This window comes from Sus scrofa, chromosome 11, assembly GCF_054392235.1.
Source record: "Sus scrofa isolate SSC_HxYL_T2T_F1_AM1 chromosome 11, Sscrofa_HxYL_maternal_Yorkshire_Landrace_v2.0, whole genome shotgun sequence".
Lineage (NCBI taxonomy): Eukaryota > Metazoa > Chordata > Mammalia > Artiodactyla > Suidae > Sus > Sus scrofa.
In genome coordinates this window covers 51,035,168-51,054,940 of record NC_139393.1, presented here as the reverse complement: position 1 = coordinate 51,054,940, position 19,773 = coordinate 51,035,168, and the positions used below count along the sequence as shown (strand labels likewise).

Genomic DNA, 19,773 nt, shown 5'->3' with positions numbered 1-19,773 from the left:
TACAGTTTTGCCAATATTATACAGTAAGGTAAAAGCCGTCAAATAAACAAATAAAATGTTCTGAATATTGAAAGCAAATCAAATGCTTTCTTTTTATACTGAGGTAAATGTACTCCCTGGAAATTAGTACTTTATGAAAGGCACTTTTCCTGTTTTTTCATTTAATTGACATAAAAGAAACAGTATGTTTTCAAGAGAAGTAATTTTTGAGAGTGCAGATACACTTAATTGTAGAAGTGCTGGACATAAGGAGTGTTTTGCATTAAATTCCACACCTGGTCACATGCCTGTTGGAAGATTTCCAGAGTGTGCTCTAGAAGGGACTGTTGCTTCCAAGTTCTGCCACTGAAATTAAGATCTACTCCCTAGAGAAGACGAGTGAATTAACACAGTATGCTTTATGCACAATGAAAACAAACTAATCTGGGTGACTACTTTGCGCAGAACTGTAAAAAGTGCAGTAACATGTATTTGAAGCTGATGGAGTGAATTCTATTTTTATGTTAAACACAGAATCAACGATTTACTATGTGGCTTTGTTTTAGATTCTTCTGAAAGGCTCAGAGTCTCTGAAAAGCTAGTTAGTTATACTAACGCTATTCCAGAGCAATATTTTCTTGACTTTCCCTTTCCTCATTTTCAACTTTTTAGTACACATGAAATAGGCTAATCAGGGATAGCAAGATAGTAATGCTAAAAAAAAAAAAAAAAATCAACCAACATGATATTTTGCTTGCATGCATCAAAGGCATTCTAATAAAAAGAAATCATCAATACCATGCCATTAGCAAACAAATAGTAATCATTCAGACATGAAGAAGTATTGAAAGCCTAGAAGATTTTGGTGATGAGGACAGGAGAAATAATAGAAATATGCACCAGGGCTGTTAGTATATCTTGTAGGGAATATCTAGAAAATTAGATTAATCAAGGAGCAGACATTTGGAAGAAAGTTTGTGTGAATGCCTGACAGTCTTGCTCTTTCCCTCATTTCAAATGTTGGCAGGGTAGCAGGCAGCTCCAAGGGAAATGTGCTCCTTTCATACTTGAGTAATTGATGAATTGTATGCAATATGCAAATGAGAATCCATAAATCTTATGAATGACAGCTTAATTTATGTGAGCCTTAATGAATGCAGGATTAGATTTTAATTAAATATCCTCAAAGGCACCCTGAGTAGTAGATTTTTTTAGGCCTTGTTTTTTGAAGACTTGTTTCTCAAGCAATACATTTTACAAAAGCAGAAAAACGAGGCAAAGAACTTAGGCTGTATTTAGTAATAAGCATTATTTCATTTTACCTAGAAAACAGCAGATCAATTCAAAACTCCTCAACACATATGTACAGATCTCTTTATTTTGTACACATTTCACTAAATTTGATTACTTTTAATTACTGTTGGTCTCTGATATCATATGCTATTTTCAATTACAAGTAAGTTATTAAAAATTTACCAAAAATACACTAGAGCTGAAGAGTTGTTTAATAAAAGATGATATTAGATAGATGAACATTTAAAGTATCAAATCTAATTTAACTAAAATAAAGTCTTCCTAAACATTTTTTCTTTTTCAAAATTGCCTCTCAAGACAATATCTAATGAGATAAGATGATAAATAAGACTATTTCATACATGATATTTAATAAGGAGAATTGCATACTAAAATTAGACTGAAATGATGTATACTCCTGTGGAATAGTTATTTCTTTAATTCACTTTAATGCCTTGAACTTAAAATAAGGTTTTTTATCGAATGTATATAGGATAACAAATACCACCTTACTTCTCTGTTAGACATCTACTTTTTGAATTACAATTTTCCTAATTTAGTTAGGTTAAAATGCACATTTGGTTTGGTGTTGAGAAACTCTGACATTTCTTCCATTTAAAATTTTTTCTTGTTAAATAACATCGGGCTGACTTTTTAGTACTCATTAATTGTCCCAACTAAATCAGTTTAAACTTTCTGATGTACATGTATTGTTTTGAGTTTTCTCTTGGTAAGGCTACAAGTGCTTGGGTGAATGTAAATAGAAAAAGTGCACATTTTTATCCCTTAAGTGAAATAAACTTATATAGCTTAACAGTGTAGTTTATTCAGCTTTCAGTTAGAGGATGAATAGATTCTGGGGATCTAATGTATAGCATGGTGGCTATAGGTACCAGTACATACCGTATGCTTGAAAATTGCTGAGAGAATAGAGCCTAAATGTTCTCAGCCTCACACACAACTATGTGAGATGGTAGATGTGTTAACTAACCTTATAGTGTAATGATTTCATTGGGTTGTGTACCTCAAAAATATACAATATCATATGTTAAAAAAATCTTGGGAAAAATGCAATTTGTCACTGTCTGTGTAGGTGTGTATTTCATTGAAGAATATAGAGGTTTAAATATGATAGTCTGGAGATCCCTTTGTGGTTCAGTGGCTAACGAACCTGACTAGTATCCATGAGGATGTAGGTTCAATCCCTGGCCTCTCTTAGTGCATTAAGGATCAGTGCTGCCATAAGCTGTGGTGTAGGTCACAGATGCGGCTTGGATCCTGCATGGCTGTGGCTGTGGCCGTGGTTGTCAGCTACAACTCCGACTCAACCCCTAGCCTGGGAACCTCCATATGTCATGGGTGTGACCCTAAAAAGACAAATAAATAATAAATAAATAAATAAATAAATAAATAAGGTAGTCTGAGTTCTGGACTAGAGCTGAGCTTCCAGGGTGGTGGTTATCTGGGAAGCCCTGGAAATTGCAAGCACAGGTTTTGGTATATGACCGAACATATATTCATTTGACTGACCCGAAGGGTACATAACCTTCCACAGGTTTTCAAATGGATTCATTATCTTAACAAACAAACAAACAAAAAACTATTATAGTAAACACCACAATAACAAATATTTAACTTAGTGAAGGAAAGTATATCTATATAAAATCAGATAAAAACATGTCATCCAGTGCCTTATAAACCATATAATTTTCTAAATGATCAATCATGTTTAAATATGCTTTCCTTAAGTCTTACATTAGTAGTTTGTTTTTAAATACTGTTTATTCATTTTTCAGAGCAATATTCAGACAACATATTCTACATTTTGGTTTTATTTCCAATAATTATTGATATCTTAAATATTGTAGTGAATTAAGGAGTGCATTTCTCTAATAAATAACTTTAATTCTATCTAATCTATTTAAGCAAAGACCATCTACTGACCAGAGTCAAATTTATATGTGCAAATAAGATGACAAAATGGTTCTAGAGAAAATAAATATTAAAAAATATTTTAGAAAACAATTAAGATTTAACTGGCTTTAAATTGCTGTGATGTTATATTTTACATAGGTAAATTAATGTAAATGTAGGTTGCAAATTGTCATATTTACTAAATTTGGATGTTCAATTTTTATTTCCATTAGTTAATTTTATTTATTTATTTATTTAGTCTTTTTAGGGCCTCACCCAAGGCATATGGAGGTTCCCAGGCTAGGGGTCAAATCAGAGCTGTAGCCACTGGCCTACACCACAGCCACAGCAAGGTAGGATTCACGCTGCATTTGCTACCTACACCACAGCTCAGGGCAACACCAGATCCTTAACCCACTGAGCGAGGCCAGGGATTGAACCTGCCTCCTCATGGATGCTGGTGAGATTCGTTTCCACTGAGCCATGACAGGAACTCCAATTATTTTTCATATGGTGGTGTTCCCTCAAGGCTCAGTGGGTTAAAGATTCAGTATTGTCACTGCAGCAGCTTGGGTCACTGCTGTGGCCCAGGTTTTATACTTGGCTTGGGAATTCCCACATGCTATAGGTATGGCCTAAAAGAAATACGTGTAAATATATATTTATACAATATTATTATATGTATTATAATATTGTTTATATTTGTACTATTTGATCAACTACATTGTGATTTTGCCTTTCACTCTCCTAAGAGTTAATAAGCAGAGGTATTTTAATATTTAAAAGTAAGATAACAGAGCGATCTAAAAGAAGGAACCAATTTACACTTGAATGAAATTTTGGTTTCTAAGATGTTTTAAAATTAGAGGGAGTTCCCATCGTAGCTCAGCAGAAACGAATCGTAGTATCCATGAGGGTACAGGTTTGATCCCTGGCCTCACTCAGTGGATCAAGGATCCAGCAATGCCATGAGCTATAGTGTAGGCTGCAGAAGTGGCTGAGATCTGGCATTGCTGTGGTTGTGGCATAGGCCAGTGGCTACAGCTCTGATTCAACACCTAACCTGGGAACTTCCATATGCCCAGGTGTGAACCTAAAAATAGACAAAAATAAAAATAGAATATCATATTTGAACAGCTTCACTTTTCTTTCTTTTATTGTCTCTTTTTTTGCTTTTAAGGGCCACACCTATGGCATTTGGAAGTTTCAGGGTAGGGGTGGAATCAGAGCTTCCGGTCCATGGGAGTCTTAGCAATGCAGGATCTGAGCCATGTCTGTGACCGCAACACAGCTTAAAGAAAAATTGGATACTTTAACCCACTGAGCAAGGGCAGAGATCAAACCTACTTCCTTATGGATACTAGTTGGGTTCATACTGCTGAGCCACAGTGAGAACTCCAATTCACTTTTATTTTCTCTTTCACCTTATTTTTTGACTCTCAAATGAAGCTGTGGCTTCATTTTCTTAAAGGCTACATCACCTGAAACAGTTAAAGCTGTAGCAATAAAGATGTCTATGTATACACATGTTTTTTGAAGATAACTCTCTTATTATGGTTTTGATGAGACTTGTTTTGCTGGAAATTTTTCAAAACTTTTTTTGTTATACTAGTTTTGTTTCCAAGCAGTTATTTTCGAAATTTTGTTGTTTAAATATTTTAACAGGTTCAGTTTGACTAAGAGACATGTTACAACCTATGCAGACTCCATATATTTTTGTTCATCTTAGCATTCTTAGCCAATTCTAATATCCCTTGCTTAGAGTATTTTTTATTTATAGTGAAGATTGTTGAAGAGACTTGTTCTTTTGTAAATCTAGAAGTTATTATTAATTGTGATTGACCTTTATTATAACATAAAGATTCATTGAGGAAAAAATATTTATAAGATGAGTGATTCAGACTGTCAACTTTTTGGAAATTTTCATTCCTCTACTGTGGTCTTTATGGGAGCTAACTGGAATTTTCTGTTAATAATCAAAATGACCATAAATCATACAGAATTTTAGTTGCAAGTTCCTTTACCATCTTTTTCCTGCTTAAAACTCTAGGCCTAATGTAGTTAGTTTCATTTGTTATTAAAACTAAAATAAATTCCCCCTATATTGTAAATATAGGTAATTAATACTTTTTTCTATTCCACTCTTTGATATAATTAATCCATTTTACTGTGCATGAAAATAGGAAACATTCAGAAAAGGAAGCATATATCTATGCAGTATTTCAAGAGTGCTTCCAGCTTATTCTGAATACCAGGTTACACAGCAGGTTTTAGATAAATTTTCATGATTTCAAGCTTTTGTGTTGTTGCTCAGTTGGAGTAATTTAATAATTTAAATTGGCAAATATCAAATATATTAATCATTGTAAATGCAATTATATTGGTTTATACATAGAAAGATCATTTAACAAAGATCATTTGCCTAGTTGAGGATCACCAGCTGGAACTGTCTAAGGATAGAAAACTGTTTTCAATATATTTTTGGAGAAGGTTTTCAAATTACTTTTCACTTGAGTGAAAGAGGATAAATACAATCATAAACCCCTTAGAAGTTCTTATGATATACATCTTTCTATAGTTGCTGCCTTTACTTTGAAAATTAAAATGTTTGAGATAGTTCCCCTTAGATGGGAATTTATATTTCTGCTTATCTTAGTCCTAAGTGAATGCCTGCAAATTGTTCTCAATACTGAAAGGACTCTTCTGTCTGATCCAAGAATTGCTGCTCTACCCATCAATATGTCTAAAAGGAGAGTGAAAACAAAAAGCAAACTATTACTATGTCATTTAAATTGTTAAGTAATAGAGGAAGACTGATATGAGATCAGAAAATAAGTTTTCAACAAAAACACTTTAGTAAAATCAGAGTCTATCTGCCATATTTTAAAAAGAGCAGTCAATATTGGAATCTTCTGTTCAGGGATGATTATAAAACAACCAAATTTAGTTATTGTGTCAAATCAAGTCAACATCAAAAGAACTTTCCAGTATTACTGCTCAGATACCTATTCATCTGTGCTGTCTGAACTTATAAAATATCTTAAAATATGACAGCAAATATTTGGGGTACCAAGTGTACTAAGACACATTTTAGTAGCTTTCATTTTATTTAGGATAGATAAATGTATGGCTTTTATTTAATCTATCCTAAATAAAATGAAAGTTGCTAAATCTATGGAATTCTGACACCATAATCTATGGGAAAAGATTACAACAAACCTGGAAACTTCTAGCACATTCCACCCATTTACAGACATTCAGGTGGTCTTCCGTCTAGCGGTCCTTTATCCTCCACAAAATTAGCAAGTAACAGTTATGTCATCGCCAACCCCAGCTCCTAAATATTGAGGGAAGGGCAATCAGAATTCCCTTATTCTCCTCTGCCTATGCCCCCAAATTCATCCCAGTTACGTGGAGAAAACTGGGTGTAGTATATTTAAACCCCGTTGTTTGGATGCAGACACTGAGCCCAGAAACGTCTGGATCATACTAACAAGCAAAAGCTGAGACCTGTAACTCCTGAGTCAAAATCCAAACCTCTTTCCTCATCTTGTGAAACTGAATGATATGTGACTGACTTTTAAGTTTTTCGTCAACACAAATAGAACTCTTGTTTCTAGGGAAGTGAAATCATCAATGAGAAAATGTCATATATCATTTTTGGGATCATTTAAAACGAATACAACTTTCTACACACACGATATAAGCCACACTTATTGTAATGGTCTCTGTCATGAGTTATTATCGAGAAATACTCTTATTTCAATTTTCAACCAAATTTCCCATTTCTTATCAAGAAAATTATTAAATAATTTCTTTGATGTTCAGTACGATTTAGTCATAGGAGGCTGCAGTTAGAAACCCACTGAAATTTCACATGTAAGGGACTCCATCTCACAGTCATTGAAAAGAAATGCCATTTTATGAGTTATTTTTAAAAATAAAGAAACAAGCAATTCTTTATCTCTATCCAAAGATATGAAATCTTGTAGGAAATCTGCATTAATTAGCAGATTCAACAAGCTTCAAGGTTGGGGAATTTAGTGTGATGAGGAGAAAACGGACTATGTTGAACTTAAAATCATCCAGCATGTCACCAAGAAGAACCAAAAGGAAGATGGTTTCCTCAATTTCCTCCTGACTGTGTTACTATATATAATATAGAAACTCATTTATAGCAAATGGCATATGCTGGTACTGCTAAGGGATAGTTCCTTCTAAAATATACATTATTCAGAATAATGGTGTATATACTGGAATAAAAATAACTTAAAGATATAGACTTATAGCTGCCTAAGACCATAATTTCTAATTTTGTCCCTATAATAAATATCATTATAGTAGATACAATATTCCAAGGAATTATTAAAGTATTCAGGCATATTATGACTCTCAAGAAGTAAAATGCTTTAATATACAACTAAGAAGTTTCTTCTAAAAGCTTATTTTTAAATGGATGTTATGTATTTTTCTCTCATGGAATTTTAGAGAAAGAAAAATACTATTGGAATTATGTTCATATAAAATAAATCACAATAGAGGTTAAAAATAATTTTTTGTACTGCAAAATTAGTGAAAAAAATTGGGAGAAGATAAGGACCAGTTCTTTTTTATCTTCAAATGACTCTTGGTGATTATTTTAGTTCTTTTGAGATAGAGGCTGAAAATGAAAAATGGAATTGACCCTTAGTTGTAACATTGCTATCAGAAGCCTCTAATATCAAGCTGCTTTAAATTATGCAAAGTCATATAATTATAGAATTTAGAATACCCCTGGTTACCAAATGAGTAAAAGTGGCATTTAAGTGTTTGGCCCTTTAATCCAGAGCCCTTAGTAGATGAAAATATGTTCATCTTTTACCTCCCCTAGTGATAATTATAATTGTATTGTTGGCTCACATTTCTTGACTCTTGTGTAATTTAGCTCTGTCAGCATTAATCTCTTGGCTGTTCACATCAGTGGAACTAAATGTCTGCTTAATATTATGTAGGTTAGATGGTTGTCATCCTAGTTGGGGAAAAACAATGAAAGAATTTACTGTGGTATTAGGCAAATGTATTATGAGGGCACCAGGCCTAATATCTGAACATTTATACTACGGTGAAATCAGATTTGATCGCTTGCGTATTTGGAAGTAGATTTTTACTTTCTTCATATAGATCAGGAATGGGTTTGTTCCTTAACTACCCATAGGTGACTTTTCCTTATTTTCCAACCAATATTGTTGTTTGCTGTACAGTATTTATAGCAGGAAATAGCTGTGGAGAAATGCTTTTTGTAAAGAAGATTTACCTTTTCCTTTCAGTATCTGATCACAGATGGAGAGGGGGTAGGAACATTCTGACAGGTGTGGGAGAAAACTACTTGGTATAAACTCACTACTGCAGAAAAAACAAACCTTTTGATAAAGGCATCTTAGTTATAGCTGATAAGAAAAGTACAGAGAACATAACTGTATGCTATTATGTATCATTTTATTACCTTTATGTTGATCTTGATCTTTTATATGGATAGCAAAGCATTGGCAAAGGAAGACTAAACACAGACATCTGTATAATACACCTTCGGCTGCAATGTAATCTTTACCTCAAGGACTAGTTAGCAAGCAAAGGATTCATATTTCATTAAAATACAGAGAGTATTCTTTATAGAATCTGAAAACTTAAACACGGTAGAGTGCTTTGGAATTTTAAATGAATGGCTTCCATTTATATTACATTTTAATTTACTTAGTCAAACACATTTGTTAAACATGATTATGAGCTGAGCCTTGAACTAGACATAATGCCTGAAAATAGGGCAGTGATGTGTGTTTTTTTGCCTGAGAGGTAGAACATATCATATTTGGAGAATGGAAGAGGATATTGTTCAGAGAAAAATATTTAAGACTTAATAAGACAGCCTGCAAATAAGCACTACTGATAGGTTTGTAGAAACCCAAACTTCTTATACTCTGAGCCTCTCAGAGTTTATCACTTCTCTTTCTCTCCCTTACATACTGCAATCCAGCCATACTGGCTTTCCTTTGGTTTCCTGTTCAGACCAAAGTCTTTAGGTCCTTTGCACTCACTGTCCATTTGCACTTACTCTCCCTATGCCTGGACTTTTTCCCTCTTTTACTTCGTAGATGATAACCTTTTGATACCCAACGCTCACCTTCTTGGAGGAGTCTTTTGCCTGTCTGTCTGATCTAAAGGCACCATTTTCATAGTCTGTTCATCTATTTACTTTGTATTTCTCTGCCCAGAACCTTCCTTGGTAGGTAATAAACTCTTGATAAATGTTGAATGAATGAAAAACAGCAAAGACAGATATAGGAATCAGGGTGGAAACAATCAATATAATCCAGTGAGAGTTCCTAGAGCAGTTACTTTTGAAATCCATTTTTGATGGAAGAAGAGACTTTGCCCCTGCTCCCACCAAAAAGGAAAATACTGATAATGACATAAGACATACAAAGTGCAGAGGCTGTGAGCACAGTACAAAAAATATCAGGCACTTTTGACTTCTGGAAGAGAAGCTGTGCATTTAACTCCAGGGCAACCAATAATTTTTATGAGTCTATTACATATGCATGAAATTGTACTAGGAATACAGATGTAATCAGTTAGTGAGAATTTGGGGTATAAAGTTTGTAAAGAGGCCCAAAGGCCAAAAGAAGAGGCTTGGAGATGCTGTGGTAAGACAGCAAAGCTACGGTGTTTCTTGAGCAGCAAATCCTATGATGAAATAAACCATTCTCGTCTTATGTCAAAGGCAACCTTTCAGAGGTGACTGCAAAGGTTTTATTTATTTTTCGTCTTGAGAAATAGTGGCAGAAGTTGCATCGATACAGAAGAAGGAGGATCTTTTAGATGCAAATACTCAATTTAAGCTTTTAACCTTAATTATAAATTAAATTTTTGCAGGGGTTTAGTTGATTGTTGAAACTAAGATACGAAAAGGTGTGGATGCCTGAGGTGATGGGTCTAAATATCAATGGGAAGAGAAAGAGCAGTTAAGAAGAGAAAAAAAATCTCCACAGTTCCCATCCTGGCTCAGTGGTTAATGAGCCCAACTATGATCCAGGAGGATGCAGGTTCCATCCCTGGCCTCGCTCAGTGGGTTAATGGTCTGGCCTTGCCCTGAGCTGTGGTGTCGGTCACAGACGTGGCTCGGATCCTTCTTGCTGTGGCTGTGGTGTAGGCTGTCAGCTTTAGCTCCGATTTGACCTCTAGCCTGGGAGCCCTGAGCCTGGGAACCTCTATATACTGCGAGTGCAGCCCTAAAATGCAATCAATCAATCAATCAATCAAGCTCCACTAAAAGTGGAGACTTGAGAACTACCAAGTTATAATTTCCTGAAGCTCACTTTGGCTTTTACTCAAAATCATCTTTCCTGAGAATCTTTATTCTAAAAGCAGTAGGTAGGATAGGTAGGTAGTACTTGGGAATGTTGACAAAAGAGCCACTTAGGAAGATAACTAAGAGCCTAAGGATACAAGCACCTAAAGAATGAAACAGCAAATGAAATGAAAAACCACATCTTTGACTACATGACCAACCAAACCTGGGTTGGAGAATGAGTTGCAGTAAACGGAATAATCAAATTTCAGATTAGAAAGAGGCCTCAGCAAGGAATGAGCTAAAACCTGCACCAAATGCCAATATCTGTTTTACATTATCCCTGACAATTTGAGTAAGTTGTCCAATGTCTGCTTGACTTTTGAAGAGACAAGAATCTAGAACACAATTTCGCATCTAACTCTCAACCAGCACTTCCTGGGTTTGGCCCAAATACACTTTTCTTTATCTTTGAGCTCAGTCACAAAAGGAATACATTTAATTGATCTTTCATTTGATCACCCTATATTAAATGTTGTAAAGTTCCTACTCTGTTCTAACCTCCTGTCAGAATTTTGATTTTCTATGTGGGAGTGTATCATCTTTTTCCTCTTCTTTCGTTTGGGATTTTTAACCCCTCAAACCTGTATTAACTCTTTTCTGATGTGCGCTAGGTGATCAATGATTTTTTTTTTTTTTCCCAAACATCAATGTTCAATAGTTCTAAATATAAGCAAACCAGGTCAGAATGGCCTGCCTTCCCCGTTTCTGATTACTCAAATTAACGCTCATTATCACCCTTGATTTCTGTGTTTTCTTTTAGTTTATTTATTGTCTTTTTAGGGCCACACCTGCGGCATAAGAAGGTTCTCAGGCTAGGGGTCGAATTGGAGCTGTAGCCCCCAGCCTACCCCACAGCCACAGCAATGCCAGATCCGAGCCACGTCTGCGACCTGCACCACAGCTTTCAGCAACACTGGATCCTTAACCCACTGAGAGAGGCCAGGGATAGAACCCAAATCCTCGTGGATGCTCGTCAGATTTGTTTCCGCTGAGAAACAGTGGGAAGTCCTCTTTTGGTTTACGAATTTCTTTGGATTAATAATTCCTGATATTTTTAGCTGAAAAAAGGAAAGGGATGTTAGTTGCATCTAATCTCTAAGATGTGAATGGAAATTATTAGCTTAATGATCAAGTTGACAAGCCTCAAATGTATGTGTGCCTCCAATGGGATATATCAAAATATAGGCTATCACTGAATTCAGAAATGACAGGAATCTGAAGGAAACCAGATTGCCTTTCACATATATTCATCTTCTGAAAGTTGTGATGAAACGCACAGTTTAAATTATGATAAAAACCTTAAATACTGTTTAATGAAAAAGCATAAAAATTCTAAAGCAGAAATAAATCTAAGAGATAGAGGTATACTTGATCATCAGCCAACAGAAATGAAATATTTATAATATTAGACTCTTTGTTTCTTATAAACTGAATGCCAGGGATAGAGGCATGGAATGAGTTTTGTGTGTGTATGTGTGTCTGTGTGTGTGATTACACACTCAGGTCCTTGCAGTATCTGAGAGACTGTATTTTCATTTCTGGTCACCACCTTAGCAAACTAATCAATGAGGCATGAACTGCTATCTGCAGTGAAAGAAATGAAAAATAAACCAGAGATAATCCCTCAGTTAAAAGGTTATTCTGTGTGATAAAAGCTATTTTGTTAATTTATTTACTTACTGGTACAGTGAGATAAAGTGAAAGTACAATTAGGGAATTCTTGTTGAGAGGATTTTAAAGGGCAATGATGACTTAATATTTTGTTTTATTTGATTGACACTTAAGAGCATTTTTAAGCCAAAAATTTTTGTAACGCATAAAATTATACATTGTTTTTCCTTAGTTGATTTTGTATTTTAAATTCTGTTAACGTATTTACAAAATATAATTGATCGCTCAATAAAAAAAAAATCTTTAGATGAAATCCACAACATTTTATATGTCTCTTAAATTAACGAAGTATGGTTAATTTTCTGAAAAGTGGTTCCTGTATTTTAATATTTTCTGGTAGCAATGTATAGTATCTCCTTTTTTTGAAAATTATTAATTTGTTTCTTCTCCAAGTGATTTATTCCACAAATATAACTTCAATTTTCTGCTAGTTGCCAAACTGTGTTGAATTCTGGAGAAATAGCAATAGAATAAATATAATGTAGTTATGGCATTTAAAGCCTTTTTTTAACCTAGACCAAAGTGATATATAAATTAGATTAACCTGGCAAGTACTGTTACATAGTCTAAGCTATTATGGATGTGAGCGGAAGTTGGTGAGCCACATGTACCTGGGGAGATTAGGGAGGGAATTGATGTAAATTGGCTTAGGGTTTCTCCCAAGGACAATTGAAGGAAAGGGCATTTCAGGCAGAAGGATTAACATCACCAAAGCATGGATATATGAAAGTAATTAGGTACCAACTACAGAGTGAGGGTGGGAAAGTTTTGAAAATTATACGGGGAAGAAATCGAGGTATTAGATCTTAAAGGATCTGGTACTCTATGATAAGAACTCTGCTGAGCTTTGGAAGACTTGTAGAATGCACTGAAGGTGCTGGAATGTTTTGCTCTACACAGATCACTTAGGTCAGTACCCTGTGGGAACACAGGGAAAGGACTTGAGATAAGACAGGAGCCATGTGAATGATGGAATGAGTGAGTTAAGAAATATCATAGGTAAAATCGATAGACTGATGACTATCAAGTTGAGAAGTAGAAAGTGCACTAAAGGAGAAGGAGGAATTGGGATGGTCCCTACCTAGGTCTAGCTTTGGAAATGGGATACATGAGTTTATTAACAGATAGGTGGAACACAGTAGGTAATGTGATGCAGGTTTAGGATGAAATAGTAAAAGTTTACTTTTGATGTATTAAATCTGAAGTGCTTGTGAAATATCCAAATGTCCTGTATAGGAATGAAAAGATGACTTTGGAACTCAAAAGAAAAAAGAAAATATCATTTCCCATTTTTTAGAAGTTTGTTTTAATCATTGATGAATTACATGCCAGTTTCATTTTTGAGCTGATCTTGAAATTATGGTGGGGTACAAATTCTTTGATCTAAGAACTAGAATTTTGCTTAAGTTTTCAGGAACAAGGACCAAAGAAAATATCTAGAGCCCATGAATTTCCCCACTAAACTGAAAGATATTTTTTACTTGTATAGTCTATTCAATATCATTTTCTCACTGGAAAACAGTCTTCATTTATATAACCTATATGCCTCAGTAGGTAAGTACTGACAGCTATTAAAATTTCTGTATAATACCTTTACTTATGAAATCAGGCAGGGCAGATAGCAAAACAGTAACATTAAAGTAGAAATGGAATGAAGATTGTGACACAAACATAGGAAACGAGATTTTTAGATTGGAAGAATGTACCCTTGGAAATTAGAATATATTGAATTATATTTTTCCTTTCCTTTCACTGTTCACATCATTAGCTACTTCATGATAATATTAGTTTTTTGACTATTTATTTCAGATTTTAAAATTTTATCTGTCATAATACTCCCTTGATCTCTTTAGGGAAGGAATATGTGGCTTCCAAAAGTTTAAGTGACTGGGCAAGGTCATACATCTAATAAGTGACAGCTTCTTTTTGATCCACAGCTGAGAGATCTATTGTCACTACTATTCAGAGAAACCATGTTATGATGGAATAAGTGCAGGCTTTGAAGTCGGAGATACATGGGTCTGACAGAAAAATCAGTTTCATGAGGAAGGCCGTTGGGCCAGTCAGCTCTAATTTCTTTATCTGAGAAGTGGTGATAATACTATGTCTTCTAGGACTGTGGAAATTTGTACAAGATGAGATATGTTACTCACTTGGTTCCTAGTAGGTGTTCTGCCTAAGTTTGTTCTCCCTTTTTCATCAGTCATTTCGGTCTTAACTCCTTATGTTCTCAAAATGTGAGAAAAGAGAATCAATGAACCCATTATCAAGACCTTCAAGTTAGGTCAGATGTTAGGCCAGCAGTCCCCTTGCTGATTTTATTGCTTGGCTCTATCTTTTTTATTTTATAGTACACTTTAAAAATTTTAAATTTCCCTTATTGACGTCTTATATAATTGTCATAAGTATTAAAGATAGACATCTTAAAAATCTAGCACTTCCCGTCATGCTAGCAGTTGCTAGTCAGTAAAGAACATGACTAGTAACCACAAGGACGCAGGTTCAATCCCTGGCCTTGCTCAGTGGGTTAAGGATCTGGCATTGCCGTGAGCTCTGTTGTAGGTTGCAGATGTGGCTCTGATGGATCTGGCATTGCTGTGGCTGTGGCGTAGGCCAGCAGCTACAGCTCCTTTTTGACCCCTAGCCTGGGAACCTCCAATTGCTGAGGGCACAGCCCTAAAAGGACAAAAGTCAAAAAACAAAAAACAAAAAAAATAAAATCAAGCTAGAATTAAACCTGAACATTTAGTAATATTATGTGCATTACTATAAGGGGAGTTGGTTGAAAATATTAAACTTGTATGTTCATAAGGAATCTTATATATATTTTATAAATTGCAACAGATTTCTTATTGTCTGTATTTCGATTGGCTGTCTCTAAAATGTGTTTAAGACTATATGTAAACGCATATACCTACCTATACAACTGCTTTTGACCTAATAATTGACTTACCTGAACCAGTTAAAGTATGAAAGAAAAATTGTTGTTTTAAGTGTTTTTTTTTTTTTACTTTTCTAAAAAGTCCTATTTCACTGTATTATTCTGAGAAATTATCACTTTAAGGACAACTATTTTTACAGTGCCTGATGCCCTTCATTTTCTTGAACTGTTCCTATTTCTTCATTCAGTTAATATTTGTTGAACTCCTCTTATATGTTGGAAACAATTCTGATTTCTTCTCATTGGCATGCTGAGACCTATTGTTATTGTAGCCAAATCTCATCCACATGATACACCAATACTATTGGAACCATTGAAACTGTTTCTATGAAAGTCCATAGGGGATAATATTCAGGAGAAAATAGTATAACTGAACATCTATTTAAGCAGTACGGTTAGAATTAGAAAGTAATTAATGATAGTTAATTTTTGATATATATGCTATTTATGTACGTGTACAGACAATTTGAAAGGGTGCTGATTAATGATAGAATAACATTATTTTATCTTCCATACTATATTTTTATAATACTGTAGTTGAACATTAGGAGTTGAAAAAAAGGCTGATCCTAAACTACTTCCATAATGCTTATTTATGAATGTTAGAAACTATATTTATCTTTTAAGTGTTCCTGGATATAGTCACTCTTTTAAAAAAATGATTCGTTGGAGAAACAGACCCAACTAGGATCCATGAGGTTTCAGGTTCGATCCCTGGCACTGCTTATTGGGTTAAGGAATCGGTGTTGCCATGAGTTGTGTAGGTCGCAGACGTGGCTCGGATCCTGTGTTGCTGTGGCTGTGGCTGTGGCTGTGGCCGGAAGCTACAGCTCTGATTTGACCCCTAGTCTGGGAATCTCCATGTGCCACAGGTGTGGTCCTAAAAACCAAAAAAAAAAAAAAAAAAAAGATTCATTATAAAAGTACAAGTTTTTGAAAACTGGATTTAAAATAGAAATGTCACTACTCCTTCAGGTAAGAAAGGTGTGAATGGTATTACTACAGTTTATCTAATTCATTATTTATCATGCTGTAGTCACAGAAATAACAAATCTCTTAATTAGTAGATTTGATCAGTTATGCCTTCATACATTAATTGCCTGTAGATGTACATGAAAAAAATTTCTCAAGCAGTGTTACCTTTTAAAACAGGTTACAGTGAGAATTTAGTAAAATGGGTTAAATCTAAGTCTTTGATCATATAAATCATCTGCTCATTAATAATGATTTAGAAACTTTTATTTATTTATTTATTTTTTGTGGGATTGGGCCTTATCTACAATAGCCTTTGGTACTGATATAATTATAAGAGAACAATAATATATTTCTGTAGTTTACCATTTCTTGCATGTTTTAGGCACATTTAGACTCTTGAATTAATCTCTGAAACAATAGAAAGACATTCTTTACTAGAAATAGCTTGCTTTTGCCTTGCCTTTGTGGCAAAATGACATTAGGGAACATATATGGCTGTTGAACCTGATTGCTTTAGCAGCCCTAGGGTTGATAGTATCAGGTTCCAGCTTGCCCTGCTGGGTCAATGTGGACCCAGGCCTTTAAAGAGAAAAGTTCAGGGAAAGTTCACTTCTATTGTTTTACCATGGTTACAAAACAGAAAGGGGAAAAAAAAAAAGAAAAGGAGAAATCTTGGGTTTGTGACCCGTCTCAGCTATGAGTCCTCTTCTGTGTTCTTTTTGTTTTTGTCAATTAAACATTGCAACAGAGAAAATTAAAACTTAGAGTAATCTGTAATGAATACAAGCCAAAATATACTCTATTATCACTCCTCCGTATTTCCCAGATATGCTCAGTGGTTGTTGGTGACATTGCATCAAGGGTTTAGATTAATTTCATCTAAAGCATTCTTTAAATTTTTCCTCAGTAAAAAGTTAAAAATTTGTGAAGTTGCTATGGTAGAAAAGGTTTGTTGACTTTAGAGGGCAAGGGGAATAACTTATTAAAAGTAGTTTAACTTTGATGAAATTTGTTGAAATAACGTGTTATTTTAACTTGAGGAGGAAGATTATAATTTATTATTTTATCCTGGCTGTAAACTAAAGAAACATTTTCATTTAAAAGACTTTGTTTACCTTCAGTGGTAAGAAGTTGTGATATGTAAAGGCCAGCATGACCTTGTGTGGAGCAAACTCTGAGTGTTTTTTGAATATAGGTAAAAATTCAAATAAATGCAAAATCTTAAATTTAGGCTGTATTTCCAAAATGTGGAAATTACATTTTAAGAATATTGACTGTTAGTTGTGAGGAAGGTCAGTGCAACCAAGTTTACTACAAATTTTGTTGTGTATGCCTATTAGAGCTTATGGTTAAAGCAGTAGAGTTGAAAGTTACTTTATTTTTAAAATGATAATTTTAATGATGCCTATACTGTAAAATATCATCTGTATAACCCAGACATAATCACTGGCTGGTGATTTTCCTATCTAATTTTTGTCCATATTTTATTTTTTACTACAAATTTATATTTTTTAAGTTTTCAAAAGAAAATGCTAAAGCAGATAGTTTTTTCAGAAAATATATATTTAAGAATATGTATTCAAATGATTATATAGGTGAGCTGCTTCGTTAAGTAACAATAGTATGAGTCATTTTAGAATTTTTACAGTGAAACTGAAAAATACTGTTTTACTTTTTATTTGCCATGTGTGGTAATGCTTAGTTTCCAGAGGAGAGAAATGAAGAGTGGGAATTACACAGAATCAAGATAACAGAGTAAGATGAATCTTTGTAACTTTTAGGAATGACACTATCTGTGTTATGTGCTCATTTGTTTATTGATCCTTTGCTATTTTGATTAATGTAATTTACTTTGCTTGAAGTCATCTGTTCCAAACATGGAATTGAGCTCTTTTATGATCTAGATGGAAAGCAGTGAAGGAAAAGGGAAAGCTAAGTATCTATTTAAATTAATCACAATGTAGAAAATACCAAAGACACCTCTCCTACAAATTTTATCATATCACCTCTATTATTCAAAAAAATAATATTTTTGCAACTCTTTGCATAAATGTCTGCACATATTTCCAATATCACCTAGTTAAAACGGAATTTTAAATGATCTCTATACTGCTTATTTTAGCATCTAAAAGATAGTTTTTGAAAAACTAATTCTGACCATGTTTACAAATGATGATCTTAATCTGTGATCCACACATTTTCAGTATGTTTCTTCATATGTTAAAATTGGAAAATATTTAATTTGTAGCATGAAGCATGTTTAACATTGCTGATTATCTCTTCTGAATAATATTAATAATAAAAAAACTGCTTGAATAACTGAATCAGGCAGCTGGTAACAAGTAACTTATGAATTCAGAGGTCACGTAGTCCTTCACCTACTTTCAGACAGGACCTACCTCGATGATTCAAGATAAATGGCTGCCTCTCGGATCTTAAAACCGTCCAGAAAAGAGTCTATAGAGACTTTACCTGATAACCTATTCTAATGTTTAACTGCTCTAATGAGAGGAAGAACCGTTTTTTCATCTCTCATCTACATCCCTCCTGTTGCAGTTTAAGGGTTGATACTTATTTTTAATGTTATTTTCCTGCTCTTTATTACTGTGTGTTCTGAATTTATTATTGGCCAGATTTTCCCAGTGCATGAACCGTTAGAAATAAATCTCATGCATTTTCAAGGATCGAGTCTCGTGAATGACCTAAACATATATTGCTTAACTTCAGTGGCCTTGAAACCATGTTTTCTAACACTTTAGAAGCCATGTCTCCATAAAAAAAAGAAATGTATTTTTTTACTTTTATCTAGAATAACTGGTTAGGGCAATTGTTTCATCCATTTCTGCACCAGTGCCTTAACAGTTGTAACACGAATTGGCTAAAAACCATTTAAGTTTTCTATAATTTACCCCAGAAGGCAACTTTAATTTTTTTTTCCAAAGAGAAATTCTCCCAAACATTCTCAAGATCCAAAACAATTTTTTTAGAGTAAATTGTATGCTTTGCAGCTATTCCATTGGATTCATTTTTCTATGTTTTCATATAAGAATCTATATGAAGAGGCCAGGAAGGAAAATTGAACATTTTAAAAGTATTCCATCCTGTGTTTTATTGCCTGACAACCTCAAAATGATATTTATTCAAAACCATTTTTGGTCACTTTAATAAATTTATGTCTTTCAAATATGCGCAATTCAAAAATTTAAATCCCTTAGTGGAACTTACAAGATCCTTTTCGATTAGCTCTTGTTTCTTTTAACATCCCTTTTTCACCTAACATCCTCATTCCACTCATCGCACACAGCTTCATGCCTGCAGTCCCCATTCAGGCCCACTGAACATCCGCTTCACACTCATCCTGGAGACTTTTTTGTGCCAATACTCCAATTCTTTCCAGCATGTCCATTTCTGTGTCACTTGTCTTTGAAATTTGGCAAAGATGAGAGGTCCTTGGAGTGGACTCTATAAAGTGAAAAGTAAGTTTTTAAAAGAAAATCAACTAAGGAGTTCCCATTGTGGCTCAGTGGGTTAAGGACCCAGTGTTGTCTCTGTGAGGATGTGAATTCAGTTCCTGGCCTTGCTCAGTGGGTTAAGAATTTGGCATTGCAGTAAG

General features: G+C 34.3%; 1 protein-coding gene and 1 long non-coding RNA gene across 9 annotated transcripts in view; both read left to right on the top strand.

Annotated features, from left to right (window-relative positions):
* DACH1 (dachshund family transcription factor 1) overlaps positions 1–19,773 on the top strand; it is a 427,098-nt gene that overhangs the window by 140,418 nt on the left and 266,907 nt on the right. The window lies entirely within an intron of this gene.
* On the top strand, positions 4,231–13,521 carry LOC146398618 (uncharacterized). The gene is made up of 2 exons (XR_014819612.1): positions 4,231–10,327; positions 11,451–13,521. It is a non-coding gene; the product is annotated as an uncharacterized LOC146398618 (long non-coding RNA).